Here is an 11,638-nt window from a genome sequence, read left to right on the forward strand (position 1 = left end):
CTGCTCCAGGGTCCTTCTGGCAGCCTGGCCGTCCAAGCCGGCTTGGAATCCCTCCTTAATTGACTCAAGTCATGAAAAGGTGCCATCTGCTTTGAACTCTTGCCTGTTCCAATGCCGGACAAATCCCAGGCATGCACCATAGGAAAAGCAGTAATGAGGTTCACACCTCCAAGTTTACAGTGCCTAACTCTGTCTGGTCAGGTGTTAAGTGCAGAGGTGAAGTGCAAGCCCGGGGTGGGGGTGGGGGGGTGGGATGGGAGGGTCTGAAGAGTAAACAGGCCCCAAGAATGTGCTTCCTCCTGGGTCCTAAGTGACGCCAGCTTGGGGAGGAGATTTCACAGCCATCCTGTCAAAACCCTGCGGTTAATAACATCATGATGACCTAAATAAATTCACAGATATCAGTTACCCCCTGTGTTTTCACTTCACACCAGCCCTCCACAGATGCGCCTCAGCTTGGGAAATACTGGGGAAAAGGCCTTAGGGAGAACTGCCCTGTGAAGCTATTAGTTTTATCCCACTTCATAGAAAGAAAATAAGAAACTTAAGGAGGTTTAGGAAGAAGAGCCACTGTCGCCATGATGCAGCCGATGAGCGTTGCCGTCCAAACACTTTCTCGTTTCATATTTATTATTTAAAAGAGATACCAAGGGCTGTGTCAGTGGAGCAAAATATTTATTGACTTTCGTGGAACATCCCCCAATAGCGACTTTTTTTTTGAAAAGTTGTTATACCAACTGTAGTGTGAAATTGACTTCTATCTCCTCCAGTACAGTGTGCAATCAGAGTGCCTTTCTTTGATACATTCCGAGACATTAATATGGACCCAAGTTTAAGCATGCCTCAGAAAGTTACATGCTAAAGAGGGGCTCCAGTACACTGCTGTTTGTTTATCAGGAGAGATGAGTCCCTACTGGAAATCAGGAAGCAGCAGGATGGTCTCAAAATGTACTGCTAGTGTAGGGCATGGGAGGTGGGGGCCAGTGGCAGAAGGGGAAGCAGTAAATTAAAACCAATTTAAGATCTGGATCAACCAAAAGCTACGTGCAGACCTTGTTTGGATACTGACTTGAACACACAGAGTAACTATAAAACAAACAAACAAACAAAACCTGAGGGGTGCCTGGGTGGCTCAGTTGGTTATCTGTTGGACTTAAGGTCAGGTCATGATCTCATGGTTCATGGTTCCTGAGTTTGAGCTGTGCATCAGGCTTTCTGCTCTTAGCCCAGAGCTGGCTTCAAATCCTCTGTCCCCTCTTCTCTGCCCTGCCCCCCCACTCACGCACACATGCTTTCTCTCTCAAAAATAAATAAACATTGAAAAAAACCTGAGATGATGGTGGGGGGGAGGGGGGGTAAGATACTGATTGGATATTTGGTGACATTAAGAGTGTATTTTTTTTTTTATGTCATTGTGATTATGTTTTTTTAAAAAGAGTTCTCATCTTCCTATCTTTTGGAGCTATGTACTGAAGTATTTACAGATGAAATGATATAATGTCTGAAAATTGTTTCAAAATAACCCAAAGGGTCAGGGTGGGGGTTAAGTGTATGGCAAGGGAGGGGGGGCAGGAGTTGAAAAAAAAAGAAACTGGCCTTGAACTGGTAATTGTTGAAGATAAGAGATGCTTACAAGAGTTATGGGTTTTGCATATTATTTTCTCTACTTTTCTATGATGAACATTTCCATGATACAAAGTTAAAAATGAAAGCCCTCAATGGCTCTGATCTCTGCTAGCTTTTCTTAGGAGGGGAGGGAAAAGGTATTAAGGATCCCATCTCCAACCCAGCATGGAATTCTTACTTTTGTGAAATTTATAATCAAAGAAATCTCAATGGGCTCTTCCTAATGTTATGAATCTTTGATTATATGATTCTGTAAAACTCTGTTCAATTTATATAGTAGTCACAGCAATCATCAGTGCTGTCCCCCACTGGAGTTGGGGGGAGGCAGAAAAGAAAGGGACTGCTTCCCACTGGGACGTGGTTGATTTTTTTTTTAATGTTTATTTATTTATTTATTTTTTTTTTTAATTTTTTTTTTTTCAACGTTTATTTTATTTTTGGGACAGAGAGAGACAGAGCATGAACGGGGGAGGGGCAGAGAGAGAGGGAGACACAGAATCGGAAACAGGCTCCAGGCTCTGAGCCATCAGCCCAGAGCCCGACGCGGGGCTCGAACTCACGAACCGCGAGATCGTGACCTGGCTGAAGTCGGACGCTTAACCGACTGCGCCACCCAGGCGCCCCTAATGTTTATTTTTAAGAGAGAGAGAGAGAGAGAGAGCACGAGTGGAGGAGGGACAGAGGGAGACGGGGACAGAGGGTCTGAAGCAAGCTCTGTGCTAACAGCTGAGAGCCGGATGTGGGGCTCAAACTCACGAACTGTATCATGAGATCAGGACCTAAGTCAAAGTTGGACACTTAAACCGACTGAGCCACCCAGGTGTCCTGGAAGTGTTGGTTTTTTGCTTCCACAAAGTCAGGACCTGGTCTGAATGGCCATGATGGGGTGGGGTGATGTGGGCTATGCTTTTGGGCACTCATATAAATGTATGTAGGGAGAATAGTTATGGTTTAGGTGATAAAGCTCATTTTAAAGAAACTACATCCTAGGTTCAAAAATAACTTATACCTTAACCTGGATTTCTGATGCCATCACACGTGTATTAGTTATCTGTGCTGTGTAACAAATTCCCCCCAAACCATTAACATTTATTATCTTACAGTTTCTTTGCAAGGTGGTTCTGGCTCAGAGTCTCTCTCTCTGTCAAATCTGCAGTCAGGCACTGTCTGGGGCTATAGTCATCTGAAGGCCAAAGGGAGGATCTGCTTCTGATTGCATTCACGTGGCTGTCGGCACACTTCAAATCTGTTTCCAGATTCACGCCCGTGGGCCTGTCTGCAAGGCTGCCCCATGACATGGCGGCCGGCTTCTCCTAGAGCAAGTGAACCGAGAGAGCATGAGAGAGAGCATGTGACAAGGAAACCACAGTCTTTGTATATCATAATCTTGGAACCAATCACTCATCCTTTCTGCTGTATTCTATTTTTTTTTTTAAGTGAGTCACTAAATCCATCGAGGGGGAGCGATTCATCCTCATTTGCCCGGGACTTTCCTACGTTAACGCTGAAAGTCCTGCGTCTTGGGAATCCCCTCAGTCCGGGGCAAACCACAGTGACCGGTCACCCTGAATCAAGGCTACACTCAAGGGGAGGGAATTACACAAGGGTGTGAATACCGAGTGTGGGGGATCGCTGAGGGTCACCTTGGAGGCTGCCTGCCACAGCAACCTTTCTAAGATTCACTTTTCTTCGTTACTGAAAAAATCAGGCCTGTGAGCCACTTTGTGATTTATAAAATACACGTCTCAGTTTTTAAACGATATAATGAATCATGTTAAAGTGAATTGAATAAATAGACAAAGCAACTTTAGAAACAGAATTTTATTTGAGGTAGGTTAATGAGATTTATTATCTCCATTGTATTTTTTATTCTTCTATCTAGTCATTATTTCAAAGCAAATATTGAAGTTGGCAAACCAGTTCTGTCTTTTGCTTTGATTTCCAGAATTTCTGGTTAGATTTATGACCTAATTTTTAAGAAAAGTTAACTTCTGAACTATAGAAGTATCATGTTTCATTATAGGCTGCGTGGAATCTAGAGGAGTGATATGAAGCAAAAAGAAAAACATCTGAAGATTTTTGCTAATTTCTGTACTTTGTGTGTAACCTGAATAGTACATTTTCTATCTTTTCAAAAATTCTTCATCCATGTGCTCCTTAGCGTTCATATTTTTCCAATTAAAAGAATGTACCCTGATTTTCTTTACATTTTCTCTGTGGCTAGATATTTTAATAATTATTATTTTTTGATAGTTTAATTATTTTGGATTTCAGAACATGTTTTAAAAATTTTAACCCACGTTTGACCATTCTGACTCTGACGTAGAAGTCAATTCATTCATTCATTCATTCAGTCAGTCAGTCAGTCAGTGATCCTTATTTGTGAAGCTCCGTGCCTCCGGGAGAGGAGTGGTTGCATAATAGAACGAGGAATTTGAAAGAGGGGATTGAGTTCTGGCTCAGTTTTTCCCTCTTTCGGGACTGACCTGCCAGCAGAGAGTTCCCGTTCTGCTCTCCCAAGGCATCCTCTATATAGGGCAGACTTTGCCTCTGTCGAGGGCCTTGTAATCATTCAGTGCTGCCCATCACTGGGTGGGTAAGTTGGCCTAATTCTGGAATCTGGCATTAGAAAGCTCATTTTTGCTACATCCCTAAGCCACATCTTCCCACCCAACCTTTTGGGTGATGTCTTAGTGAAGTCTTCTATAACAAAAATATCATAAACTGGATGGCTTAAACAACAAACATTTACTTCTTATAGGTCTGGAGGCTGGGAAAGCCCAAAATCAGGGTCCAGCATGGTTGGCTTCTGATGGGGGCCCTCTTCCTGGCTTGTAGCTGGCCGTCTGCTCGCTGTGTCCTCACACAGTGGAGGGCAGAGAGCTCTCTTGTGTCTCTTCTTACAAAGGCACCAACCAACCCATCATGAGGGCTCTGCCTCACCTCCCAAAGGTCTCATCTCCAAATACCATCACGCCGGGGATTAGAGTTTCAACATGTGAATTTGGGGGAAACGCATTCAGTTTACAGAAGCAATAAGGTTGGTACCTTCATCTCCTGTCTGACTCCTGTGACTTTCTTTCAGTCGGTTCCAAACTTGGGTGAGGAAGTGACACCCTCAAATATCAACAGCTGAGGTCTAGTGTTTGGGTGTGTGTGTGGGGGGGGGGGGCGGTGGGAGGGGGAGTGGGGCTGATTTGGCTGAAAGGCCAAAGCACTAGGCCATGTCTGAATACATATATGTCTATATATAATATATACATATGTATATAAAATATATACACATATATGCATATCTATGCCAAATAAATAAATGCAACAATGCTATATATAATATATATAATAATATACAATAATGCTGTGCATACTCGCCTTAGGATTTAATGCTACAGAGGGATACATATATGCACATAGAAAACTGTGTATACACATACATTTGCTACATATAATAGAAGAAATTTTCCCCAGTAGCCTTTAAATTCAAAGTCGGTAAAGACAAGGAAGGGACTGTTTCCATATTTCTGCTGTCCTCACTCAACGTTAGCTCTTTTTTTAAAATTTTTATTTATTTTGAGAGAGAGAGAGTGTGCTCATGCGGGTGTGGGGGAGGGCAGAGAAAGATGGAAAGAGAGAATCCCAAGCTGGCAAGCAGGCTCCGTGCTATAAGCCCTGTGCCCCAGGTGGGGCTCGATCTCATGAACTGAACCGTGAGATCATGACCGGAGCCCAAACCCAGAGTTGGACGCTGAAACGACTGAGCTACCCAGGAGTCCCAAGGTTAGCTCTTTGAATCACGCCTCTCTTCCAACTGGGGATTTAAATTCCTTGGAAAGACAGTATGTGGATGGCAAGAAGTTTAGGACCTGGTCCTTCTTCTGACCACATCACTGGCCGTGTGACCTGGAACGGTGTGGTCCTGCTTCACTGCCTGAGTTTCACCGCAGCTAGTAGGGTAGAGGCTGTGCTGTACTGGCTCTCTCAGTCCATCCATAGGTGTGTGCTCTGAACAAACAGCCTATGATGTGTAGGTAGCCAGAGGGAGATATGATGGGAGGGAGAAGGTGGGAACGTTTGAAGACACAGGAGATAGGGTAGCCCCCACTCCCTGGAGAGTGGTAAACTATGCAACTGGCAAAGGATAGAGATCCAGACATTTCAACTGAATGCATTGCCTACCTCATCAAATAAAAGAATGAGAGCGGTAACTGTAGTCGATTTTTGCACCCTTTAAAAGAAAGGTAGCTATAGGTGTAACCGTGCTTGGCACGCCCATTGGGTGATGTGACGGACACACACAGTGGTACACCAGCCACGGACCCTTCTCCATGGCTTGCCAGCTTTGGCAAGAGAATTCACCTGTGAGCTCCAGAGAAACTGCTGCCTAAGGGTGGGACAGGTCAAATGCTATGGAACTGGATAAACCAGAAAATGACATCTGAGCCTTTCTGTTTAAGTTGTCAAGTATTTACCATATGAATTCCATCCGGAGAGCTCCCCCATGATTCATGTTTGGTTCTCTCACCTGGCCTCTCCTACAGAAGGCCTGATAAATATTTATTGAATGTACTGGCACATATTATTTATAAAACCCTGTGCTTGGGTTGTGGTTAGGTAGGGACACATTTAGAGAAGCTTTTGTGTTCGCTACAACTCTGTGCTAGAAAGATCTGACTCAAGATGCTTAATCTGGGTTGCTTAAGTATTTACCTTGTTCCCTTGTATTTTCTGCTTTTCAGTTCCTACTCATTCAAGCACTTCCCCTCCCTTCCCTCCACCCCCACCTGCAGGCTGTCACCTGCTTTGGAGGACAATTTTTCTTTTTTAAGCTTATTTATCTATTTTGAGAGACAGTGAGCAAGTGTGTGAATAGGGGAGGGAGAGAGAGGATCCAAAGCAGGCTCTGCAGTCAGCGTGGAGCACAGTGTGGGGCTCGATCTCACGAACTCTGAGATCATGATCTGAGCTGCAATCAAGAGTCGGACGCTTAGCCACTGAGGCAGGCTTAGCGGATAGAGCTTACCAGGCGCCCCTGGAGGACAACTCTTTTGGAGAGTTCCGAAAGCCTTGGATTTTCCAGACTGTTCCGTCGCCTCTCAGACATCAGCTCACCAGAGTTTGCCCTGAAACGCACACAGTGATTTCTGTGCTAGATACTGACTTTTTGGTATTTCCTGCTGGAGCTTTGTTTGGGTGGAGTCCCCTTTGGAAGTGCCAGGGTTTTCCTGTTTGTGCAGTTGCTTTGCAAAACCTTAAATAAACTCTGTTGTGGTGTGTTCAGAATCATAACCACTCAACAACTATTTATTAAGTAAGCACCTACTAGGAGCCTGGGCACTGTTCAAGCAGCTGGGTATACAGTGGTGACCTCAGGGGACACCGCTTTCAAAGAGCTTTCAGTCAGGCCCAGGACACAGTCTGGTAAACAGGCATTTGCCCTCTCCACGTGGTGAGAGCCTCGAAGGATAAAGTCCAGGGTGCGGGAGGAGAGGCGGGGTGCAGAGAGCAGAGACAGCGGACCCAGGGTCGGGACGGGCAGGGCTTGGGGGTGTGGGTGTGTCAGCACAGGCTTCCTGGGGTCAAATCCAGCTAGGCTGCACCCCAAATCCAAGAAACTAATTTTCATAGAACCTTTTCTCATTTATCTGCGAGGAGGTGACTCAGCTTGATTTGCAAGAACACTTTTTCAAGTCTTTTTTTTATTAACTTGTTTTATCTTCTATTTTTTTAAATTTACATCCAAATTAGTTAGCATGTGGTGCAACAATGATTTCAGGAGTAGATTCCTTAGTGCCCCTTACCCGTTTAGCCCATCCCCCCTGCCACAATCCCTCCCTTGACCCTCAGTTTGTTCTCCCTATTTATGAGTCTTTTTTTCAATAGCTTGAGTATCTCAACTCCCTCTGTTTACGCTGCGTGTTAGCACGGAGGCACCAAATCTCCTAGCGGCAGAGGCAGGGACCAAGACCGCCCGCTGGAGGGAAGGTCTGGGACAGGGGAAGCATTGCATTTCCTGCTTGGAAGGAGAAGGGAGAGGTGGGGTCAGGAGGGGGCGGGCGTGGGGTTGTGGGGAGGGAAGTGAAGTGCTCCCAAGCTTCCAACAATTCAGGTCTTTGTAGGGAACTTCATGATTTCATTTGTAGTGAATTTTAGGGATGTCAAGCAGGCACATCTCTCTTCAAATACCAGATAGGCAACCAAAACCTGTTCCAGAGCCCCCGGATATAAATGACTTGTGCATATTCTCTTTTTAGATCATCCAGACCATTGTTCCCCTCCATTCGTGCAAATGATAAAGACCAACTTCTTGCCAAAAGAAAAAAAAAATAGGGTGTGTGAGATGCGGAACGGTACAAAGGATTCTGTGCGTCTCGCCAGAGGGACGGAGTGGCCTGCGATTAGTCTTGGATCTGCTTTTGATCTCTTGGTTGGGCAATAAAATGCCTATTTACTTAATTTTAAAATGTGTTTCTTCAGGAATGATTTACACGCGATAAAATGCACTCTTTTTAAGCGTACCATTCTACGAGTTCTGACAACCGTGTATACAGATGCCGCTACCTACCCATCCAAGACACGATCATTTGCAACCCCCAAAGCTCCCTTAGGGCTTTTTGTAGTTACCCCAGCCCCAACCCCAGGCAACCACTGACCCACTTTCTGTCACCAGAGATTCAGGTTGCCTGTTTCAGAATTTCCAATAAATGGAATCACACCATAGTGTTCTTCTGTGTCTGGCTATTTCACCCAGGATAATGCTTTTGAGATTCACTCTTGTTCATATGTCCTTAGCTCATTCCTTTTTTATTTAAAATGCCGATTTTTGGAGCAGCAAGCAATCGTGCGGCATATCACTCAGTGAGATGAGCAGATCGAGGAAGTCCCTCTGGTCTAAAAATTCTATCAACGTGCCCAGGAAGGGTAGGCCTGGGAACTGCATCAGGTTAGTCCAGATCACGTTGGAGAAGCAGCCAGGCACACGAATTTCTGAGCGGCAGGAGCCCAGGAGAATGGGGAGTGAAGCCCTCGGTGAACGACAAGACGTATTAACAGAGGATGGCAGGGCTATTTGTTCGGTTCCGTTATGAGCTCAGCAAAATGTGACAATCCCGGGAAACATAAACATCTATTGCTGTGTTTCTATGTGTGCTTGCCTCAGGAGACCCAGCAGGGAGTGGCAGGTGGCAGGACTGGAGTCAGGCAGAGATTACCGGGTAAAGTGGAATCACGACTAAGCTATGTCAGTTGCGTAGCCTATAAATACGAATTATAATGAGAGTTAATATTTATTGAGCTCTCACTATGCACCTAGCTCCGTTCCTTATACCCACCATATCCTACGAAGCAAACGCCTTTAGTCTCTGCCCGCATCCATTCCGTCCCTTTTCCATAGCCCTGCACACTTATCACTGCAAGCTGTGTGTCCCCAGCAGCCGGTGTGGCGGTGGCTCCACGTTGGGCAATAGTCCTCGAGCCACGCAAACCACTTTGCATCCCAGCCCGGAGAGCAGAAGTGCCTGGGACTTCCAGGTAACCAAACAGGGCAGGGACAAGCGCCCCAGATTCCCATGTCACCTGCTTTGTCTCCCCAGTTCACGGTATTTTGCGTGACTCAGTGTTGCTGGGCCTCCCTCCCTTCGCCGTCCCACACTCCTCCGCTTCTGGAGGTGTGCTTTCTGGGCCCCTTCCTAGTACATCATGTCCACCTGAGTCTGTTTCTGGGGACCCCAAACTTAGATAAAGCACTGTTACTACAGTTGTTTTACAAACAAGGAAACTGAGTGTCTCTTTCTCTCTCTCTCTCTCTCTCCCCCCCTTCTCTCTCTCTCTGTCTCTCTCTCTCTCTCTCTCTCTCTCTCACACACACACACACGCACACACGCACACACACACACACACACACACACACACACACACACACCTCTAGTTAGCTCCTACTCATCCTTCAGATGAGAACCTGAACTTCACGATCTCAGGCAGCCTTTCCGGACTCCCCAGCCATGGGAAGTCCTCTGCTAATGTTCTCAGAATCATCCTATATAGTACAAATCTCCATGGTCACTTTGTTTGACTATTTCACCAATGACCATCTCCTCTGCTGCCCCCAGGAGGTCAGGGGCCCCATCTCTTAGTGCCCTCACCTGTATTCCCAGCACTCGAACCAAGTTTCTAGAACATAGTAATTGCTCAATAAATTTTTTTCTGAACGAATGATTTGAAGTTCCTTCAATTTTCTCACAGGCGCTCACTGGCCTTCCAGATACATCTCAGCCTCTGCATGGGCAAGAAATGCATAATGTATAACCCCCAGGGGTGATACAAGACCTCTCACCCACATCTGTTCTTCTGGGTATTTAGGGAAGCACAATATCCAGGGCAAGGTGACATTACTTTGCTCCGGGGGACCAAAATTTAGCATCAACTGTAGAGTTGAATCCAGAGGTGAGCCTCAAAGCCTAGGTAAAATTTGAATGGATTATTAGGAGGAAATTTGAATACTATTTTAATGAACTATAATGCCATTTAAATACACACACATTGTGAATTAAATACACATTCTTGGATCCCTGTACTTCTCCTCCAAAGTACACTTAGTCCCAAGTCCTCATTAGGAAGCTGATAAGGTTCCATTTCCCTTCTATTCCAGCAATGCTGATTCGCCAGCTATATAAAATTTACAAACTGCTTTGGAAGCATTTGTGGAGAAAGGTGCTATATGAACGTATGAGATTATTGAAATGAATGCTGATTTAGAGATGTCCCAGGTGGATAGTTAAAATATACCTGGGCACACACATACACTCATACCCACGCTCAGGGTACTTTCTGCTCTGATCAGCGGGGATAGATTTTCCTACCTGACAGGTGACTGTAAGTCAAGAAGTGTGTTTTAATAGTTGCCAGTTTTCTGCTGCTGTGGGCTGCTGTCTCAGGCAATCCTTCACCTCCCGGGACACAGGACCTGAAGGATCTTGACACGTTCTCTCCAGTGCGCGTGGAGAGGTGGTGTTCAGCAGAAAGGTAAATATTGGCATACTGTACATGAGTGATGAGTATAAATAAGGCAGGATATCCTTGGACAAGTTCACCACCGGACCTGTCAGGTTTCTTATCAATAGGCAATAAAATAAGAAATCACGAGTTTCCCAGGTTTTTGCCAAATCAGAACAAGTTACTTTTGTAAAAGCTGGCAGGTATTTGAGAGTCAGTAAATGCTGAGTAAATAATTCTGAAGGTAAACACATGTCCTTATTTCCACAAACCCTGATTACTGGATTAGATTACTGAACTTGCTCCTTTTGACTTTATCCCTCATAATCCTGCCCATCAGTGTTTGCTCAGAGGAGCTCAAATAAACCAGGCTGCTCTATACCCCAGTGCCTTTACACGTGCTTTCCTTCGTGCTTGGCCTGCAATGCTTTCCATTAATCCAGGTGGGCTGGGGGCACTTTCAGTTATTTTAATACCCGGTACTAGGAAAACTTGTAATTTCCTTTATGAAGCTTTTCTCGACAAATTGTCCTTCTCCTAAAACTGCCATTTTTGGGCCCATACAAATGCAACTGCACATATCTATTTAACATAAACAGGTCTGGGCTCTCTTGGGAAGTCCCTGCTCACACTCTGTACTCTTTGAGGCCATAATCAATACTTCATTGCCATCCAGTTGCCCCCTTGTGACCTCTCAAGTCTCTTCCCAGAGCATTTTGAGTAATGTGTATTTTACTCAAATGTTCAAAAGGGAGAAAAGGAGAGACATTGAACAGCATGAGGCCAAACTTCATAAAAATCGCCACCACTCCCAAAGCCTTTCTCGTTTTTTTTTTTTAAATGTTTACTTATTTTTGAGAGAGAGAGTGAGCGTACGTGCATTGGGGAGGAGCAGAGAGAGAGGGAGAGAGAGAATCCCAAGTAGTCTTTGTGCTGTCAGCATAGAGCCCGACACAGGGCTCGATCTCACAAACAGTGAGATCATGACCTGAGTCAAAGTCAAGAATCAGATGCTTAACCCACT

General features: G+C 45.1%; 1 protein-coding gene and 1 long non-coding RNA gene across 7 annotated transcripts in view; one reads left to right on the forward strand and one right to left on the reverse strand.

Moving 5' to 3' along the window:
- LOC123593690 (serine/arginine repetitive matrix protein 3-like) overlaps nt 1–8,079 on the forward strand; it is a 31,919-nt gene extending 23,840 nt beyond the window's left edge. Inside the window, exons 3-6 of one of the 6 annotated variants that reach the window (XR_006710463.1) lie at nt 2,730–3,062; nt 4,388–4,666; nt 7,507–7,608; nt 7,878–8,079. The gene's annotated coding sequence lies outside the window, so the exon portion shown is untranslated. Of the gene's footprint in view, nt 1–2,729; nt 3,833–4,387; nt 4,667–6,362; nt 6,913–7,506; nt 7,609–7,877 lie in introns of those variants that run through there. The other 5 variants (XR_006710459.1, XR_006710461.1, XR_006710462.1 and 2 more) reach the window with 5 other exon arrangements.
- Nucleotides 8,080–8,318: 239 nt separating this feature from the next.
- On the reverse strand, nt 8,319–11,425 carry LOC123593691. Its single transcript, XR_006710465.1, has 3 exons — nt 10,482–11,425; nt 9,765–9,897; nt 8,319–8,877 (listed from the first exon to the last, which is right to left on the reverse strand). It is a non-coding gene; the product is annotated as an uncharacterized LOC123593691 (long non-coding RNA).
- Between the last annotated feature and the right edge of the window lie 213 nt (nt 11,426–11,638).

The sequence above is a fragment of the Leopardus geoffroyi genome, chromosome D4 (assembly GCF_018350155.1).
Source record: "Leopardus geoffroyi isolate Oge1 chromosome D4, O.geoffroyi_Oge1_pat1.0, whole genome shotgun sequence".
Classification (NCBI taxonomy): domain Eukaryota; kingdom Metazoa; phylum Chordata; class Mammalia; order Carnivora; family Felidae; genus Leopardus; species Leopardus geoffroyi.